We start from the raw sequence: 19,866 nt of genomic DNA on the forward strand, positions 1-19,866 counted from the left end.
ACTAGAACTCGGCCACAAGAACATGGTGCAAACACATAAAGACCCTCACTCTGTAACACATAGCCTAAGGATATAACTTATGCAAAAGATCTGAAAAAAAAAAACTGACCACAGACAGTGATAAATATGGAAATTTCTCAGATTAGATTTAAAGTCAAAATTAATAGATTCAAGAGCAAGATTTCTATGGTTTATCCTAACTTTGCTCTCCACTCAAGTGTGAAACATCAGAAAACGTTTAGTAGACGTCTAGTTTTACATGAGGGCAGATTTCAGCACCACGGACAGATAATCCTCCATGACTCTCTGGGAAGCCCAGCCAAGATTCCTGGCAAGGTTACCTGGTCTTCCAGGAGTTTCAGGACACACACACACACACACACACACACACACACACACACACACACACACACACACACACACACACACACGTTCCCATTCCCCTAGCCCCAACCCCACCATAGATCCTAGCAAAACTCTAAAATTCTACCTACTGATACTGAAAAGAATTAATTTTTCCAAGCCAGATAGATTTGGGATTCAAATTCCAACTCTATCACTGATTTAGGAAAATGACTTTATCTCTCTGAACCTACATTTCACTTGTAAATGGTGATTACAGTACTTTTTGTTTCTGGCATATTTTTAGCTATAAAATTTGCACAGTCAGGTGTTGTATAATGTCAGTGATGGACCTCCCTTACACCACAGAGGTACCAGCAGGCACTATTCAACCGAGGTTTAGAGTAGATTTTTCCTTAAGGGATCTTGTAATTACTTTTCATGATATTTGCATGAGGAAATCAAATCAAATAATGACACATTTTAAATAAAATATCCTTGTTATTAAGTGGTAAATAACTTTATTAGTAGTTTCTATTTTTGTTATTTGCTATTGAAATTAGTCCTTTCTTTACATTCATTGTGAATTTATTTCCATCCTTGAATACAGTAAGAGCTACAGTAAAGAGATTTGGCTGCTAATTGCATACTGACTCATTTGAAGCCCAATTTCCACTGATTTTCCCTCAGGGGTTCTTTTTCCTTCTTCCTAGATCTGCAACAATTTGAAGTTGTATTCTGGATGTTGTGCATGATAGTTTGTAGAAACTTTGGAATTTTACATGTCTATGAAGAGTGCTGGCATTGTTTTTGCTTATTTATTTAATTGGGTTAGTAAGTTGGCTGAAGTCTTACTGCAAAGCTGTCACTTCTTTAGTGGATTATAGTTGAAATTTCCACTCAGTTCCTTTAGGCTTAGCTGGACAACTTGGCATCTGTCCTATACATACATGTTGGCTCAAGAGTTAACCAGATATTTGAGTAGAGCTTAAGCACAGAATCTGAAACTCCACTTTTTGGTTCTCTCTTTCCTAATTTCCTTTTGGATACCATCATTGACTGGAAATCTATTTCCACATTCTTCAATTCAGTAATGCTGAAGGTTTCTTGGGGAAGGCAGGACACCACCACTATTAATTCCACTTTTGTATAACTATTCTTAGGACAGAAAATCATTTATTCAAATGGATGTATGCACATCCCTATTCATTGCAGAATTAAGTAAATAGCTAAGAGTTGGAATCAACCTAGATGCCCAATAACATATGAGTGAATTATGAAATGTGGTACATATATACTAGAATACTACATAGTTAAAAGGAATGATGCAATCATGTAATTTGCTGCAACATGAATGGAAGATAGCATGTTAAATGAAGTAAGCTAGAAAAAAGATAATGCAGGATATTACTTACAGGTGGTATTTAGATTAACTGTATGAGGGAATGAGGTTTAAATGGGGTTGCCTAGAATATTCTTGGCCCCAGAGTATAGTTAAAAGGAAAAAATAGAGTGGAAGTGGAGAAAGACAGAGGTAAAATAAAAGGGAACTGGGTCCAAGGGGATTCAGGTACATTGGTTGGTGTTAAGGAAGAACAGAACTAAAAATATAAAAATAAAGTCAGCAACACTAAAATTATGAGACCCAAACGTTAACAACCAAACTTAAAAAGTTCATATTAAGATAGCAGAATGGAAGGAGTAGGTATGGGATGGACTCTGGGAAAATTGATGGAGGGAAGTTGACACATATTGTGGAATTGGTGATGAAACATTTTATGTCTAAAACTCAACTCTGAATAACCTTATAAATAATAATGCTTTAAGCAAAAAATTAAAAAAAAAAACAAGAACTACTCCTGAAGAGTGCCTGAGGGCCATTCACAGTAGTGCTCAGAGACCAGGAAAGAAACAAAAACAAGGGATCTCTCATGCAAAGAATGTGTTTTAGCTCTTAGAATCATCTCCATGGCTCAAGACTTCCAGGGAGTTTCTATATATAGTTTCTATCTGTATTTTATATTTTTTATTTCTATCTATATTTTAGCTGTACAGCATGAGTGAGCTCAGGTTTGCCCTCAGGCAAAACTTATGACATTTACCCAGTACCCTTCTTATTTTTCAGGAGACAGAAACCTTCCCCTTTATCCCCAGCTCAAGAATATCTGCTGTGAGTTACTCTACTGATAACTATTTTTTTTATGAAACTTGAAGTTTTTTTTTTTAAAAAGCTTAAAGTTTATAGTTGCTATCAATGAAATGGTTAAGCATTACTTGTCCAGTATCAAAAGCAGGAAATCCTATAATACCTCTCTGAAGAGCTGTGTTGAGGATTATAGGAGATAAAGTCTATAAAGCACTCCTAGTAGATGCTCAATAAATATTGCCTTCCTTGCTGCAATTCCCAAGCCCTAATTTTTATGCCTGGAATCATTATCCCATAAATATAGCATTCAGGTCTTCTTGAAGTTCTTTTTTCTAAATTGTATTATTTTTACCCTTATAGTATCTCCATGGCATCTTTAGAGGAGGTACTATTTCACCTCTTCATGAATGAGAAAATTCAGGTGCAGAGAACTTATGAGACTAGACCAAAACCAGATGATATAATTACTGGCAAAGGCTAGATCAATTCTTTTGTTCACCAATGTCTCTTTCCATTAACCTCTATTGTGTGAAGATTGGCAAACTGTACTGCTGATATTATTAGGGAAAGGGCTTCCTCCTCTCTTGGAGGACTACCATGCCTTTATTTCAAATGACTCCTGGGTATATGCATAGATGTGTTTTCCTGAGTATAGCCTTGGCTTAGACAAGAAAGTGTCTATGTGTGAGAATCAAACACAGATGGACACTTTGGGCATCCCTGCAAGTATCACCTGGCCAGGCAGTGAACTGTGCTATCTGGACATTAGCACAACCCACAGTGTCTGACACAAAGATACCCTGGTATCTAAATCTACCTTTCCTTTAAATGTGAAGACTATACACTTTGTCCATTTCAAAGTTTATGGTGAGAGCTAAGATCCAAAGCTCTGAGAATAACCTGCTCAAAAGGAGATTCAGAAAGATGTATTTGGAGGTACATTATGCAGGGATCAAATCCTGTTTACTCCACAACCTGTGTGCCCTAGAATTGGAGGTATCACAGGTGCTAAAGCACCTGCCTTGAATGTATGATGTCCTGGGTTGGGTTTCAACCCTGACACTGCAAAATCAAAACAAAGAAAAAACAAAAACAAAACAAAGTAAAGAAAAGAAAGCAAGCTTAACCATATTTCTTAGGGTATGGTACATCCCTTCTCTGTTTTATTTATGTTTTGGTGGGGTCCCAAGTAGTACTCAAGAGTCGGTTATTCTAAACCAATTCTTAGCCTACTGGGCCAGTAGTTCAATGTAGGACCTACTATGTGGTTCTGTGAGGTTTCTTCAGTGCAGAGAATTACCCAAGTTATACTAGAAGTGCTTTGGGCCCTTATGGTGGTTAGGGAATTTATGCAGTGCCAAGGAAGGAACCAGGGTCAGTTGCAATGCAAGGCAATATCTTAAAACCTGTATTGTCTCTTCAACTGCCCCATCCTTTCATTTACTTAACTAAAAAATGAGAATCATAAACATGGGTATATATATATATATATATATATATATATATATATATATATATATATCCTTTTGAATTGATGTTTTTATGTTTGGGGAGGGTTGCCAAGAAGTGGAATCCCTGGGTCATATGGGAGTTGGTCAGGATTTGGGAAAAACCCAACTGTCCTACTGATGGGTGGATAAAAAGTACGACATGGGGTACTTTGCAGCTGAAGGAAAAGATAAAATCAGGTAGTTTGTTGTAGCTTAGATGAACCAGACAATATCATGTTAAGAGAATTAGAGGGGCAAAGACAATTATAAAATATCTTACTTAGCTGTGGAATACAGATATAGACAATATAAAAATGACAAACCCTTGATTTTGGATTGCATATGAGGAATGGAGAGTAGGGGAGAAAGAAAACTGGCTAAGAGAAATAGAAATACCATAGTAGAGGGTTGCAAAATCTTTGGTGGGGCATGGGATAAGTTTTTATAACATTACCATAAATTTAACGCTATTTCAACTTCCTAAAGTTTAATAAATAAAATAAAAATTAAAAAATTAGAGCCATACTGTTAATAGCAGCAACAATAAATAAACCATCAGATTATTGAGAGAATTAAATGTGACTATAGATGCTAAGTACTTGGCATGGTGTCAGACAGATGGTACATATTCAATAAATAATCGCCTGTAATAAAAGTGATGACATTTTCTGTGTGTACCTGGTCCAACAGAGGCACTACTGGGCGTCCAGGGCCATGGGAGGTAGGAGAAGTCACTGGTCTGCCCAGGAAGCCCATAACCCACAGATTCGTGCCCATCTGTGGGCCTCAGCTACTCTGCCCATCTCTACACCTCAGCTTCTCTTTGAAATCTGATGAATTGGGCTAGTTCCTGTCCCCCACTTCCCACCTTCCGAAGCTGACAGGCATGAGCCCCTCTTAGGCAAGACAAGACCCAGGGAAAGTGAAGATGGCCTTAAACTCAAGCCCTCCCCCCAGGCAGAGGCCTGCAGGGACAGGAAGGCGTCCAGACAGTGCTGAGCCCGGGAAATGTGGCCTGTGGAGGTGCAGGCTCCAGGAAAGCCCCCGGGAGGAATAGATTTCCCACACAGGAGTGAAGAGGGCACCACCTAAAAAAAAACAACAAAACAGCGCCAACCTCAGCAGGGCCAAGTGCTGGTGGCCCCCAGAGTGGAAGCTGGAATTTTAGCCACAAAACAAACCTGCTCAAGTCTCCACTCCATCCCTCCCCCCCCCCCCCCACCGCCTTCTCTTCTAATGGCAGCAGGTTTCAATTCCATCCCCAAATGAGCTCATCTCTGGGTCTGACCCAGCAGGGCTTATGCTGAGCACAGCCCTTCCCTCTCTCCATGTCTTGCTGTTGCTGGATGAGTCTGGCCGGCCCTAACACTTACTATCCTGGGTCCTGAGATAGATCCTTGTCAGCCAGGGTTATTGTCGCCAAAAGGTGTGGATTGCAGGATTTTGGCCACAAAATTTTACAAAAAAGTAAGTGATTGCTTACTGTTTTTGAGGACTAAAAAGTGTAAGGTCAGGGAACCGGCAAACCCCATGTATGGGAAGTAACATGTGTGTGTAGACATGTGGTGTGTAGACAGCTGTGTCTCTGAAGATTTTCATGGTAGAAAGCAGAGAATAAAAAAATCCTGCCCTTTGACTTTTATTTTAAGGTCACTAGTTCCCTTCTGGAGGGTTCCATCCTCATGACCAAGTCACTTTCTGATAGCCCTCTCAATGCCCTTGCATTGGAAGTTAGGGATTCTCCTAGAAATTAGAGGATAGATCCTTCAGTGTGATTAGGATGAGTCATTCTATACCACTCTACAGTCAGTTACTTAGTGTAGGGTTTGGGGTCACAGAGATAATTTAGGAGTTAAAGCTCTCTTTTTGCATGTGGCTGACACCAGTCAATCCCTAGCATATATGGTCTTCCAAGCCAACATTGATCCCTGAGTGCATAGTTAGTAAGTAAGTCCTGAGAATTGCCCTAAAATCCTACAACCCATCTCCCCTTCAAGTATGTAGAACTGGGAGGTGGTTCAAGTGGTGGAGCAAACACCTTGCAAAAGTATGACCCTGAGTTTGATCCCATGCATTGCATACTTTCTCCAAGTATCCCAATATCTGCATCAAATCCTCACCAGATCAGAGCTTCTTAGAATCTAACTGGAGATTATTTAGATGCAGTAGTTCTGGGCTGGGACCAATGCTCTACATTTCTAACAATATAATAACTGAGGCTGTTTGTCCCAACACCACACTTTGAGTAGCAAGAAACTAGGCTCAAGTGCACACCCACCCAACCACCTGGAATTCAGCGTAGTGGGAGGCACATACATGTCCATGGTTTTCTGGGCACACACAAGTGTGTGGCACTCAGATAAGAAAGGCAGGGGGTGTCATGCAGCAGGAGAAGAAACTCCTACCTAACTATTGGGAGTCTTTGAAGCCTCTCAGAACAGATGATGTGTGGAGTCTTGTTCTTTAGACATTTTTAGGTGAAGAGAAAATGAAGGCATGGGGAGGGATTAGGGGTTGCATGGAACAGAACCTGCAACCAGCTTCAGGTCTGTGAATTCTTTCAGGAATGAAAGAGTGGCTCATGCCCAGCTGGAAAGCTACAGAGGGAGTTAGAAGTCAGGGTGAGATCCAGTCATACAAGGCCTGAAGCTATGCATCTGAGCTCCACTCCAGAGTGAGAGACAGGAACACTTTGAAGAAATTTAAGCAAAGAAATGACATGGTCAGATTGAGGGCTTAGAAAGCTCCCTTTGGCTGCTGTGAAGAGAATGGCCCTTGGGCAGTCCCCAGGTGGGAAAGGAACTGTCCTACTTTTAAATGTCTTTTAAAGGCATTACATATTCCCTTCCTGCCTTCTTACCTTCACACACACACCCTACCCCTCATCACCATAGCCCAGAACACTCACACCTGCCCAGGATCTTGAAGCCAGGAAGCCAAATGGAAAGCAAGAGCCACAAAGACTTCCCCCAGGCAACCAAGCTCTCAGAACCTCATTCAAGGTCCTAGAAAGGAAAAGAAGCAGGCAGAGCAATTCTTCTGAGAGTTTGCTCCTATTGGGGAATCCCAAGTTTAGGAAATACAAAAACCAAGAGAGTCTTGCCTCAAGTTCTAAGCACAAAGAGAGGACATTTATGATGTTCTGGATCTGGAAGGAAAGGAGGGCCAGAATTGAGGGAAAGGAGACAATGGCTTGATTTATCCAAACATAACATTCAAAATAGACATGAAAGAGACCAAGAACCTCTGGAAAAGACTTGGCTACTGCACTGGTGGCTCTGTTTGTATTCCTAGGACACATGAGCTGGAGGAGAAGCAACTGTCTTGTTGGAATGAGACTTCGATTTAGGAATGCCCCAGTGTCTAGACTGCTTTTAATATAGAAGTGTTATTCAAAGGGTATAGACCCTAGTTTCATCTCTATTTGCTATGATTTAGCTGATTTGGGTTGTTACCCAAGAGAGTGTTGGTTTTCCTGAACTTGTCAAATGATATCAGTGATTTGGAAGGTTTCCCCAAGGGATGCTGGTGGGAGAAATGGACAGAAAGGGAGATAAAAAGAGAATAGAATCTCCTCTTGGGGAGCAGTGGCCTCAAACTGGAATTGCTCTTTGCAGGAAAAGGAAAATCAGTCCTAACCATCTTCCAATTTCCTAGAAAAGTCTCCTTCTATCACGGAAAGAATTGCAGGAGACAGTGAAGTAAGCGTTTTATATGGGGGAATATAAGAAGGGGTGAAGAGAAAGAGGAGAGAGAGCAAGAGAGAAAGTGAGAGAGAGTTAGTTATGTTTCCATCTTCAGGGAGGAGAAAGCTGAGAGCACACATCTCAGATGGAAATACAGGAAACTCCAAGGATGGGAATGTATAATTACTTGCTTTGCAAAGATGGTTCTATAGGACCTTTCCCCAAAATTGCCCCTGCCTGAGGCTTTCTATGCAAGTTAAGAATCTATTGCCTAGGCCTTGTCAGAAAGCCTTGCATTTTTTATAATCTTCTCTAGGGTTCTTATCATGGTCTTTTTTTGAGTGGGTTTTCCATTCTTTGGATAGTTCCAGTTAGTCTTGTCAGGCCTATTTCTGCATCTCCAAAGGGGTCCCACCTTCACGCCTTTGGGTTACTTCAGAGCTAGTGACAAAGCAGCTTCTTTAAATCACATCCTGGTTTTACTATTTTATAAAATATTTATCTCCCCCACACCATCACCAGATCCCCCTAACTACCTGTCTATGACAGACTGTCTCTTCATGTCTAGCAGGCTTTGCTCAGCGGTGCTAACAATGATACTTTCCCTTCTGGGCTTCTGTATAAATTCTCCCTCTTCACACTAGAGCTTCTTAAACTTCCTCTACTAACTGTGCCTTTTTGCCCAAGCAAAGCCACACAGGTAAGCTCTGCCACAAACACTTGAGATTCACAATGTAATTGACTTTGAATTAATTTCTGGTTGTTGCATGTTCAGAAAACTTTACCTGTTGCCAAATATTTCTGTACCCCATATTTCAGGATCTTATACTGTATGTCACTGAACAATCATTACAGCTGTTATCTTAATCAGTTTTTTACTGCATGATTGTGTAAAATTCTTCCCAGAATAGTTATACCCTTTTTTTTTTATTAAAAGGGCCAGATAGATTATATAGGAAGTAAAGTATGTGTCTTGCATACAGCTAATCAGAGGTTTGCATACTTTTTTTTTTCTACATCCAGCGATGCTCAGGGATTACTTCTGGCTCTCCACTCAGGAATTACTCTCAACAGTGCTTGGAGAACCTTATGGAATGCTGTGTTCAGGGCCCTACCCAATTGTACTATCTCTCCAGCTCCCCAAACCCAGTTTGATCCCAAGCATTGCATATGCCCCCCCACCTAAGTCTTATCAAAAGTAATTTCTGAGCACAGAACCAGTAATATGCCATTAAGCATGGCCATGTATGCTTGTCATAAAATCTGTAACCATTATGCATAAATAAAGGCAGGAGGTAGTGACTCACAATTTAAGAAGCTGGGGCCTCATTGATGAAGTGAACATGCCTTGTAATCTGCACCAGCTCCAGCTGCAGATCTCAGGTCTGAGGTTGTGATCTCACTGCCCACCCAGGGTTCTGTGGCCTCTTGCCCAGCATGAGACAGGACCTTGCAGGAAGGGTGGGGCATAACCTTGGGACTGAAGTCAGATCCTTGCTTGATTCCTGTTCTATCATTTTCTTGTTCTTTCCCTATTGAATAAGCTCCCGGATACTCTCACCCTATTTTTCATCACCTATTTTCTCACCCTATTTTTGGGATGGACCAAAAGCTTCTAGAAGTTTCAGAGAGGTTTGGACATTTAAGCCATCATGTGACCTGCAGACAGACCTGAGAAATGACCACAATTGTTTGAAGGACACTCTAGTCTAGGAGCTCATGACCCTCAGAATCTGTAGCAGCTCCCTAGTTAGTCATGATAGTATATTTGGCTTAAGGCAGCCTAGGCCTCCACCCCAGGATTTTCCAAATTGCTTTCTACACACTATTAAGTAGAGGAAAGAGTCTTGACTCTGGATAGCTAAAGTCCTTGGTTTAGGTCCAACTCTGGTGTTAGTGTGGTAACCTTAGATCAAGTCTTATGTTCTCACCTGTAGCCTTGAAACATTGCCTACCTATGGGAAGGGCGAGACTTCAGGAGAGTATGCAAAGTACTTGCACTTACCAGACTTGCTGCCCCAGCTGACATGAACATGGTGCAGTGCCTCTTTCCTTTAGAAGCTCTCCTCTGGCAGGATCATATATAAATGGGATCAGATACGGACCTATTTTTCCCCTGCCCCTGCCCTCACTGTCTAACTCATCTGCCTGAGATGAAGATAGCCTCAGTATGTGAACACAAAAGAAGTTAGTACGGTGCAGGGCAGAGCTGGACAGAACTTCATGCTGGGGTCTATGCAGGCAGGACTCCTGTGTGTGGTGGAAAAATGAGCCATTCCATATCCCTATATATATGTGAGGACCAGGTGTTGATGAAAGGGTTGGCTCATGTCTGAGAGAAAGGATGGGGACCTTCCTCATGTGCAGCCTGAGCTCTGAGCTCTCCAGAGTATAAACCTGTAACTAGAAGGTGGGGTGTAATATTTGAGATGGGCTGGGGAGTGGGAGTGTTGAATAAGGACCTGGGTGGGAGGACAATATCAGAATTTTCCATCTTTGTTAAGTGGACCATGGATTTAAGGTCCCCACAGTCTCAAGCCTGAGGGGCAAATTGGCATTAAGTTATAGAAGTCTGGAAGAGGCAGGCCAACCTGGACACAGCTGCCCTCAGGCATGTCAATTCAGGACAGAGTCAGAGTGGTCAGAGTCAATCTATAAGAGCCCCTCCTTCATATAGATCACACAGGAAAGAAAGATCTCATCCTTGGCATTGGGCAGGTGGGAGACCAGGAGAGAGGATGCTGGGAACACAGGACTTTCTCAGTGAATCTGGTCTGGAGGTTGGGTAGCTCTGAAAGAAGCTATGTAAACACACATGCCAGGAAGTAGGTGAAGGAATGGGGGCACAGGGCTCAAAACCCTTCTGGGTTGGGACAAGGACAGCTTCAAATATGAGCCCTGGCTTCTAGCAGATTCCACAGACCCAGCCCTCTGCTTTGGGGGCACTTGTCCTGGCAGAAAACAAATGACCTTCAGGGTCATCCGGCCTAGATTGAATAACCTGCATCTGTCAGCCCTCCCTACTCCTCTTCCCCCTAACCCCAGGTTTTTCAAATTCCCACTGTCCAGAACCTTTCCTTAACCTGAGGTTCCATGTGTGGCCCTGGAATTCTGGCTTGGAGGATGGAGGAGCTGTGCCTCTATTCTGCCCCCCTTGTCTGCTTTCCCTGAGACCTGTCACTGGCACTCAGTGTTTTCTTCCATTCGTCTGCTTGATAATTAGGCGCCCTTGTCCTCAGTCCCCTTCCTAATCTATTCATTGTCAGCCATTAGTGGATAATTGGGCAGAACCAAGGAACCTTGACAGCTCCAAGCTGGACTCAGAGCAGCATCCCCAGGAGCTTCCCAGCCTCTTCCTGTTACACTGAGCCCAGGTGTCAAGTCATGTCACTCTCTCCTCTCCTGCCATGTGTTCTCCTTCTCTAGGTGACTCTGTTTATAGGTAAACTCTCTCTTATCCTTTCTCAGTTCACAGCAAACTGAGAGGAGGGATCTTACGTAATAGAGCTCCATGGCCTCATCTGTTCCCTGGCATATACTAGGCACTCAATAAACATTTACTGAGTGAATGCATGACTGAAGGATGCCATTGCACAGATGAGTACTTCCCAAATTTACTCTAAAGTTTCCATAAAAGTGTTTTCTGGCATCTTTGACTGGGGTAAAACTCAAAGTACTCACCCACAGCTACTGGAGAAGGGGTCCTGGCTAGGCAGGCATACATTTCTGAATAATGGGTCAAAGGGGGTGTAGGAGATATTGAAGGAGAGTCCTGGGCTGCAAGTGACTGTCACAGAGCACTGAGCAGCAACAGTCAATATAGAAGAATTCCAGCATTTCCCAGGAAACCAATGTATCCTGGCTCAACATTTAAATGAACAAATGAGTGAATGTGTGGGTGAATGTGTGATGAATGAATGAATAAAGTGAGTTAATGAATTAATGAGTGAAAAAAATGAAGGGGTGAATGAGTAGATGAAAGCATAAATGACTGAATGAACAAATCATATGACATCAGTCTGGCTCTTTTTGCTCTTCCTATGTCCTAGGAAAGCCCATAAGGTTTCTTTGGGGGAAATGACTCTTCCAAACCCATCACAGGCAGAAAGGGAGACAGCATGGGAGAAGAGGAACTGAGTCAGAAGTCTACAGGATAAGGATGGTCTTGCTAAAATAGAAGAGCATGCCTTTCTCCTAGTGCTGCCTTTGCTCCCTCCCCTGCCCCTGCCCCACACTCAGAGCTTTAAAGGATTATCTGATGGAGCCTGTCAGGGCACATAGAATATGGGCTCCCTGGGAGTAGAAAAGTCCTTGGTTTGGGAATTCAGGCTTAAACTAACTAATCTGGCCAAATTGGGTATGAACCCAGTGGTGGTGCTGGAGATGAAAGGTCTGAGTCTGGGGGTAGGAAGTTAAGATTGTTCCTGCAGAGGCAATAGAGAAGTAGTCAGGGCCTCAGAATCAAAATGTTGACCTCTTTGGAGGGTTTCTTTGGGTTCTTTGGGTTGGGAGGATGAGGTGACAACTGACAGGAGCTGGAAAAGAGTTGGAAAGCAGACAGAATCAGGCACATACATCTCAGGGAAGAGCAGCAAGAGTAGGTTGGATTTTGGGCAGTTCTAGAGTTGTTGTTATTGTTTCCTCCTCCTCCTCCTTTTTTTGGAGGGGTTTGAATTGCATGGAGATCTCTGCTAAGGAATCACTTCTAGCAGGCTTGGGGGACCATATGGATGTCGGGCATCGAATCCTGCTCAGCTACATACAAGGCAATAACCTTCCCACACTTGAACTCTTTTTTTTTTTTTGGTTTCTGGGCCACACCAAGCGGTGCTCAGGGGTTACTCCTGGCAGAAATAGCTCCTGGCAGACACGGGGGACCACATGGGACACCGGGATTCGAACCAACCACCTTAGGTCCTGGATCGGCTGCTTGCAAGGCAAACACCGCTGTGCTATCTCTCCGGCCCCAAACTCTTTCTTTTTTAAAAGTGAATCTAAACTTTATTTTAAGTGTTTTGATTTATTGAATCACTGTGAGATATAAAACAGTTTATGATTGAGTTTCAGTGGAATTGAGTTTCAGTAGGATGTTCAAGAATCCACTCCTTTGAAGTTCTTCCATCCTGCTTCCATTTCTCTTTAGTGCCCCTGAGTTGGGATAAGATTGCTCCAGTGATGAAGCCAAGTTGACAGGATATACCAGGCATAAAGGATAGAGAAGTGGGTGTGTCACAGCCAGGCTTTTGGAATAAACTTTTCTCACCTGGGATTGCTGCTGCAACCATTGCAAGGAATGTAACCAAGATTTCGAGTTGAGGAAATTCTGTATTCACACTGTCACCTGCTCCTTGTGACCCTGTGCTGATGGCATCTGAGTCCATTCAGTCTTTCCTCACTGACGCTGCTGCTCTTGGGAGACATCCCTACCTCATACCCCAATCAGAGGAATTCAAATGGCAACCCTGGATGGGTCCTGAAAACTTCAGAGAGAACAGTGATTTGGGGGAGGGGAGGTGGTGAGAAAAACCCCGCATGGCTTTTTCTTTTAGTGTTGGGGCCACAATTGGCATGTTCAGAGTCTACTCCTGGCTCTGTACTCCTGGCTAACTTGGAGATCATATATGGTGCCAGAGATTGTACCTGATTGGCCCTGTGCAAGGCAAGTACCCACCTGCCCTACTGTTGCTCCAGTCCCTCTGACATGGCTTTTTATACTTCTCAGAACAGCTCTTGGAGGAAAGTGTCTTGAAAGTCCAATAAAACAAAGCTAAGAAAGGTAGCAAGATCGCACCTGATAGGCACAGCCTGAATGTCACCTAAAAGATTTTCAATTTCGATTCCCACAGGGTGACCAATATAAACAACTCTCCTTGTCCAGGATGTTTTCTCTTGAGACCTTTGTTGTTAAGTCAGGAGGAGGGGACAGGAGGTCATATTTGTTGTGGTTTCAAGAGATTGAAATACTATTTCGATCTATTCAATACTAATTTAATATTCAATAATTTTCAATCAGGAGATGGTATTCAACTATGCAAGTAGTGCTGAGGAAAGAACTCTGGATGGGATTTAGGACCTATTATTACCTTTAAGGCAGGCATCCTATCTCTGAGCCATGGCCTCAGGGCATTTCTACAGATCTGTTTTGTCCACAAAGAATTCCAAAGCAACTTTTTTAGCAGCCTTCCCAGCATTAAATGAATTACCATAGAAACACAACACTTTTCTGTACTTGTATATAATTGGCTTATGTTACACTTGATTAAACGATCTATTTCCAGGGACAAGCTCAACGGACATAAACGGGTTCGGGAATACACGTAACGTGGGCAGAATAAGGAGTTTTCTAGTAACCAGCCTTCCAGGTGCCCTTGGCAGGCATGCCAGAGAGATGGAAGGGGGTGATGATCTGTGAGTAAGTGAGCTCAGGGTGTTCTGGCAGCAGGATTGCAGGCCGGCTCTGTCCAGCTTTTGAATTCGGATCCTTCCCACAATCCCCCACAAATCACACTGCCACCTCTGTACTCTTTCACTCTCCCATTGCTAACCCTACCCTGTACTTGCCTCACCTCCCAGAAGCAGCATTTACATGGTTATGTCCCAGTCCTTGGCTTCTGCCCACACTTTTGGGCTTACTGAAGAGAGAATGAAGCTCTAGAAATAGAGGAAATGTGTCCCCACATCCTGGCTGCTCCTCCAATCCCCAGCCCTTCCACCCATCACAATCCCCATGAAGATGCACAAAGAACAGGACCAGGAAGGACAAACAGGCTAGCTGGGGTCATCTTCTCTGCCAATGTCCTAGCTCTAACAGTGGAGGGGATCCCAAGAATAAAGAGGACTGAGGTGCTGTTGGAGATGAGGTGGCTGATCCTAACTTTGCACAACACCATGGAGAATACAACAATTCGCAAGCAGACCTTTGTCAGGGGAGGAGGGGAGGTACTCTGGCTGACTCAGGGCCTTCTTCCTGAAGTATTACTGCCCTGCCAGAGGCCCCAGGAAGAAGTCTCAGCTGCTCCCTCCTCTGCCTATCACCTCTGCTGCAGTATATACTGAGGGGATTGATCTTATCACACCTTCAGCCCTTGCTGCACAGACAAGGGCCCATTCCCAAGGACCTCCTCTCAAAGCTGATGCCATCCCAATCTGTCTGATTCCACATTAGTGGTGGCATGCAACTTCTGGTAGGTAGTAATCGAATATAGTCCAGGCAGGGTCCTCTGTTCCTCACTGCTCCCCACAAAATTCTCAGGTTGTACTTATCTCATCATGAGCCCCTTCCCTCCCACTGTTGAGCCTGAACTTTGAAGGTAGTGCCTCTGGGGCTCCTGGTCTCCCAGAACCACCTTCTATTTGCTGACACATCAAGTTCCAATGGGTGTTCAGACTCCAACTCTTAGACTGACATAGTGGAGACCCCTGGCTGCCTGTTTCCCCTAGGCCCACCCTCGGGGCTTAGACCCCTTCTCTCAGAAGAACTTCCACCAGCATCCCTTGAACAACACTTTTGCTTCCTGCCAACCCCCCTTTCCAGAAGATAAGCTGACTGCTTCTCTGCTGTCTCCTCCTGCCTTGGCTGGGTCTCAGGAGAGAGACTGGCTAAGCCTTCCTCATCCTTTCTCCTCCCAGCTCTTTGCCTGGCAGGCCCCAAAGCAGACGCTGACTGTGATGCGCTCTTTGGCTTGAACATCTTGATCAAATAAGGGAGCGTGGCTTTTTAAACAGAACCACACAGGCAGCTGGGGTAGGTAAGACTAGTCTCCCCAAAGGGCACTGAGGACAGGAGATGTGCAGAAGAAAGGCCTGGAAGGCCGAGGAGCGGACGGCACACTGGCTGGACAAGCTGGTCCGAGACTCTGAAACTCAATGTTCCAATTCACTTTGGCAACCCCTGGCTGCTTGGCGTGCCAGGAAAGTTATTGACATTGAAATTGAAATTGAAATTGAGTTAGGAGCAGGGAGGGAGGCTTGCAGGAGCCATGCAAATCAGGGTGAGGGAGATGAGACATTCCTATTCTGGGAAGCCTTCATTATCCCACACTCCCAGCTCCTGGTTATTCATAACCTGTTGCCATGCACTGGCCTTTCATCTTTCTCCAGCTCAAAGGCTGTGGAATTGGGCCTTCAGGTCATTGAGTCTAACCTTCTTCTGCACAATGGCCCTACTTTGACACACCTCCTGGCTGCCAGAACTGTGCCGTGCTGAGTGTGGATCAGAACTTTGACCAACTCAGACCACCTTTATCTACACCCCCCACCCTCATCCTACCACCCCCCCCACCCACACACACACACTCAGGAATTCTCCTGCAACACACCCTGACAGATAAGGGAACCACTTCACTGACAGGGACCTCACTACTTTACTAGCAGCTTGTGATGGCACTTGACAGCTCCCCTGTAACCAGAGTTGTTCTTGAACTGAAAAGTGCCTCTCTTAGTTGCTATAGGGACTGGCTCTCCTCCTCCCTGTCCTGGGGGCTTCCTCTGTCTAAGGTCCTGGAGGCAGACAGAAGGTGCTTGGAGGTGGGTCAGAGGCTGCGCTGGACAGCCCCAAGTGATGGGGGAGACCTGGAGTGACCCCAATCTCAGAGAGGACAGCTAAGCTGTCAGTCCTGCGTGTGTTCACGTGTTCAGTCCTCTATGCGAGTGCTCCTGCCTGTCAGTCTCGCGTGCTCTCATTTATCACCTCTCTGTCACTCAGACATCATAAATGGAGCCCAGGTGCATGAACGTCAGCTGCAATCAGAGCCATGGGGAGACAGTTCACGGGCGGACAGACAGACAGACAGGAAGTCAGAGGTGATCCCTGAGGACTGACAGACAGGCAGGTGGGGTGAAAGGTCGCAAGCAAGCTGTGAAACGTGCCTTTGGGCACAGAATACTAGTACTGCTTCCTGAGATGAAAACCTGGAACTGGCGGGGTGTCAGATTGCATACCCCCCACCCCCAGCTCTGAGCTCTGCTTGGCTGAGAAATGCTTCTCTTGTACCTCAGCAGAGCCAGATGCTGTGCCTTAGTTCTCCTCATACTCTGTGAACCACTTATCCACACACAGCTGGAAAGGGAATTGACATCTTCTGGAAGCTTCCACCAACTGACCCCTGAGGCACATTGTCTAAGAGAAGGAAGCCAAGGGAGATGAAGGAGCCATAGACTGTTTTCAGACACTAATCCACAGGCCTCAGCTTTCCCCTCCCACTCTCCACCTGAATTCCTCCCTCTCTGCCCTACCAGGTCATTAGGATCTGTTGAGGGAGAGGGGTTCAGAAGTGAAATGTATCCCCCAAAGTCCTTCCACTGAGAAGTAGCTGAGGTGAGATGTGAACCCAGGCTTCACATGACTGCTCTCTAGCCCCCTGTCTGCGCAGGATCAGGATGCCTATGTGAATTTCTCTGCTGTCTCAAGGGAAGACAGAGCTGATGGATGCCCTGAGGGAAGTTCCTGCTGCATGAGGCAGGAGCAGGCCCAGAAATAGCAGATGATGTCATCCAGGGCATCCCCCGCCCCCTCCCTGGGCCCTTGGCATCACCCTGGAGGGACCGTCCCAACGCTGATGCCCAACAATGACAGAACTGGATTTGCCCTTTCCTGGCTCAGCCTCATCACACGTCATCCTTGGGACTCAGGGAACACCTGCTCCCTCCACATCATGGACCGCCCCCCCCCCCCTTCCTCACTGAGGCCAGGGACCAGGCAATGCTGCCTTCTGGCCACATGGGGCCAGTGAACTCAGCCAGGAGAGAGGCAGCTTCCATCTTGCTCCAGCCACCCTGGACTTCCTGGAACATCATGGTTCCAGAGTGCGTTTCCCTCCTTCCTGCTGCCAAACTTCCTGAGCCCTCTTCATGCCCTTCTTTCCTTCTTTCCTTCCTTCCTTCCTTCCTTCCTTCCTTCCTTCCTTCCTGCCTTTCTTCCTTCCTTCCTTCCTTCCTTCCTTCCTGCCTTCCTTCCTGCCTTCCTGCCTACCTGCCTTCCTTCCTACCTTCCTTCCTTCCTCCCTTCCTTCCCTCCTTCCTTCCTTCCTTCCTTCCTTCCTTCCTTCCTTCCTTCCTTCCTTCCTTCCTTCCTTCCTTCCTCCCTCCCTCCCTCCCCCTCCCTCCCTCCCTCCTTCCCTCCCTCCCTCCCTCCCTTCCTTCCTTGCTTTCTTCCTCTTTTTTTTTTTTTTTGGTTTTTTCGGTCACACCCGGTGACACTCCGGGGTTACTCCTGGCTATGTGCTCAGAAATCACCCTGGCTTGGGGGACCATATGGGACTCGGGAGGATCGAACCGTGGTTCATCCTAGGTTAGCACATGCAAGGCAAATACCCTACTAACTTGCCACCACTCTAGCCCCTCTTTCTTTCTTTCTTTCTTTCTTCTTTCTTTCTTTCTTTCTTTCTTTCTTTCTTTCTTTCTTTCTTTCTTTCTTTCTTTCTTTCTTTCTTTCTTTCTTTCTTTCCTTCTTTCTTTCTTTCTTTCTCTCTCTCTCTCTTTCTCTCTCTCTTTCTCTCTCTTTCTTTCTTTCTTTCTTTCTTTCTTTCTTTCTTTCTTTCTTTCTTTCTTTCTTTCTTTCTTTCTTTCTTTCTTTCTTTCTTTCTTTCTTCTTTCTTTCCTTCCTTCTTTCCTTCTTTCCTTCTTTCCTTCTTTCCTTCTTTCCTTCTTTCCTTCTTTCCTTCCTTCCTTCCTTCCTTCCTTCCTTCCTTCCTTCCTTCCTTCCTTCCTTCCTTCCTTCCTTCCTTCCTCCCTCCCTTTCTTTCTCTTATAAAAAATATGAAATGCTTCACAAATTTGTGTGTCATCCTTATACAGGAGCCATGCTAATCTCTGTATCATTCCAATTTTAGTATATGTGCTGCCAAAGCAAGCACTCTTCCTTTCTTCCTTCCTTCTTTCTGTCCTTCCTTCCTTCCTTCTTTCCTTCCTTCCTCTCTCCCTCTCTTCCTTTCTTCATTCTTTCTATCTTCTGTCTCCTCCTCCTTTTTCTCTCCTCCTTTTTCTTCACTTGATGGTACTCAGGGGTACTCCTGGCTCTGCACCAGGAATCATTTCTAGTGGGGCTCAAGGAATCATAGGAGATGCTGAGGATTGTCAGTTGTGTATAAAGTGTGTGCCCTACCTGCTGTACTTTCCCTCTGGACTTCTTGTTACTTTTTATCCTGTCTCTCCCTAGGACCTCATGTTGTCTCTTGCTGCACTTATCAGCCTGAACCACCTGGATTTGAATTTGCCCTGGCAAAGCTCTCTCTAGGGATTAAGGGTCAAGCAGGGATGTATTGGAATGGTTTCAACCAGCTCCCATCATCCTACTGTGTGCAATTTTGTCCTTGTTCAGTGACTTCATGCTAGTGCATTGAAATCTATCAATATGGGTTCACTAACACCAGAAAAATTACTCATCAATCCACAAATATGAATGTTTTTTTGGCTAGGGAGAAGCAGGTAGTTATTTGTTAAGCACCCACCTCTGGATAAGAGATTTGTCTGACTTCAGAGGTCACAAGACACCATCCACATTAGGTTAGTGAGACAGAGTCACACCCCACTTCTCAACCCAACCCCATGACCCAAATGCAAACATGACATTTCCACAGGTAAAGTGAGGTTAAAAGGTGGCCAGCTGAGAGCCATTAGAAAAGAGAGTTCAGAGCAGAGCTGGATTGGGGCTCTATGGACCCAGATCTCACTCTGTGAACAAAGACCTTTCACTCCCATGCCAGACTATACAACAAGTTTAGGGGTCAGGTGTAGGAGGCTGGGGTATTTGTTCATTTTGGAAATTGTTAGATCAATGTGGCTTTTGTCCTAGTAGCTCAAAGCATGTGGAAGACCCTGGTTGGATTGATGAAGGCCATTATATCTTCTATAATCAGAAACTAGGGTTGTGTTTTCATAATCAGTAACTGGAGTTTCCCCTATAGTACTTTAGAACCATTTAGGGGGCTGGAGAGGTAGGATAGGAAATAAGGCATTAGCCTTGCATGTCACTGACCTGGGTTTGGGTTTGTTCTATATGCTCTCACAAGACCCTTAAAAGTGATTTCTAAATGCAGAACCAGAAGTAAGCCTGAGCATGACCTGGTGAAGCCAGAGTCTGGGCCTTATAAGAGGGTGTAGCAGAGATTAATTTCCAGAGATGGAATTAATGTGGACAGGAATGGGTCTTCACTAGAGTTCTGCAAGATTTGTCAGCCTCATTTATTATTACAGAAATGTGAGT

General features: G+C 44.6%; 1 non-coding gene across 1 annotated transcript; it reads right to left on the minus strand.

The window, feature by feature from the left end:
* Positions 1-18,413: 18,413 nt before the first annotated feature.
* LOC126027428 (U6 spliceosomal RNA) lies at positions 18,414-18,517 on the minus strand. The gene has a single exon (XR_007502266.1). It is a non-coding gene; the product is annotated as a U6 spliceosomal RNA (small nuclear RNA).
* Between the last annotated feature and the right edge of the window lie 1,349 nt (positions 18,518-19,866).

Source organism: Suncus etruscus, chromosome 1 (genome assembly GCF_024139225.1).
Source record: "Suncus etruscus isolate mSunEtr1 chromosome 1, mSunEtr1.pri.cur, whole genome shotgun sequence".
Taxonomy (NCBI): Eukaryota; Metazoa; Chordata; class Mammalia; order Eulipotyphla; family Soricidae; genus Suncus; species Suncus etruscus.